This window comes from Microtus ochrogaster, chromosome 2 (assembly GCF_000317375.1).
Source record: "Microtus ochrogaster isolate Prairie Vole_2 chromosome 2, MicOch1.0, whole genome shotgun sequence".
Classification (NCBI taxonomy): domain Eukaryota; kingdom Metazoa; phylum Chordata; class Mammalia; order Rodentia; family Cricetidae; genus Microtus; species Microtus ochrogaster.
Genome location: NC_022010.1, coordinates 21,792,349 through 21,794,039, shown reverse-complemented (window position 1 = coordinate 21,794,039; position 1,691 = coordinate 21,792,349).

The window sequence follows — 1,691 nt, the reverse complement described above, 5'->3', positions numbered from 1 at the left end:
AAAAAAAACTTTAAAAAAAATCTTATAATAAAAACATCACAAACCAAAAATTAACTAGACCCAAAGTCCATACAACTTAGTGGACTTCTGTACAATTAGAAACAGAAATTGTAGCCAGGCGGTGGTGGTGCATGCCTTGATCCCAGGAAAGGCAGGTGGATGTCCAAGTTGGAAGCCAGCCTGGTCTACATACTTGTAGGACAGCCAGGGGTGCATAAGAGACTGTCTTAACTAAGGGGAGGAGAAGAAAAGAAAATCAGCCTCATTAAACTTTACACTTTAAATCCATGGCAGAATGGAGTGAGGAGGAAAATTAGCTTCATGGCCGCTCGCTGGCGGCTTTCTGAGTCTCACTATGTAGTCCAAGTTGATGTCAAAATCCTGCTGCAGTTTTCTGGTGCTGAGGCCACAGGTGTATTTCACCATGCTCATGTTGGCTCCTGGTCTGAGAATTAGCAGGAAAAATGCAGGTGAAGAGCCAGGACCACAGGGTGCCAGAGGAAACAGCCCCAGGTGGGAGCAAGAGCCGTGGGGCTTCCCTGGCTTCTCACATGGAGGAGAGCGCTGGGCTGGCTCAGCATTTCCAGCTGCCAAAGGAGCGACTTTTAAACTTCTAACCCTGAGGCACACATGGCCTTACCAGCTACAAAGTTCATGCTCAAAAGCCTCAAGAGGGAGATGGTTCAGTGGGTAAGAGCATTTATTCTGTATAAGCAAGAGGAAGGACCTGAGTTCAAATCCTCCCACACACCCATATAGCAAGCTGGGCGTGGCTGCGCATATCTGTAAGCCCCAGATCGTGGGACTGGGGTCCCGAGAACTTGCAGACCAGCTAGCCTAGACAAAAGCAAGCTTCCTATTCACTGAGATCCATTGTCTCAAGACAATGAAATAGAGGACAATAAATAAAGACATCCAACACCCTGTTAGTAAAGTGTTAGAGGCATGATTATTAGAACCTGAGTTCAATTCCCGAACCACAAAAAAATCCAGGTGTGAACCCGGTGTGGTGGCACACGCCTTTAATCCCAGTACTTGGGAGGCAGAGGCAGATGGATCTTCGTGAGTTCGTGCCAGCCTGGTCTACAAATCAAGTTCCAGGACAGCCAGAGCTGTCCTGTCTCAAAAAACAAAACTAAAACAAAAATCCAGGTGCGATGTGTGCTTATAATCCCGGAGTTGCTGACCAGCCATCCTGGCCAGATCAGTGAAGGGAAGGCCCGTGAGGAGAACTGTCTCGGAAACAGTGCAGACAGCCAAGCTGTTCTGAGGAACATCTGAAGCTGACCTCCACACATGAGTGCACATTTGGGCACACACCTGTACACACATGCACACAAACACAAACCTAACCAAGGGTTTTTTTTTCTTTTTAATCTTAATGTTTTAAGTAACTTTACAATTTTGTGTTAGGGTTCGTAGCTGTCCTGAGCACATGCCTTGGAGCCGCAGGCCCATGACAAGAGAAACAGGCTCATTTGGTGAGACTGGCATACCCCGTTGAAGGGTGTGGCTCTCATCCTGGAGACCAGAGAAACAGTATGTCAACAGGGCTGGGCAGGGAGGGGGCTAACTGGACGTTCTCTAAGAAGAGTATGTACGTCTAGCTGCTGGGCCATCCCGCCAGCCCCTCCTGGGCTTCCACTGGCCCCAGAGCTCCCTGATTGTTTAGCCTGGCTGGCTGGTTAGCA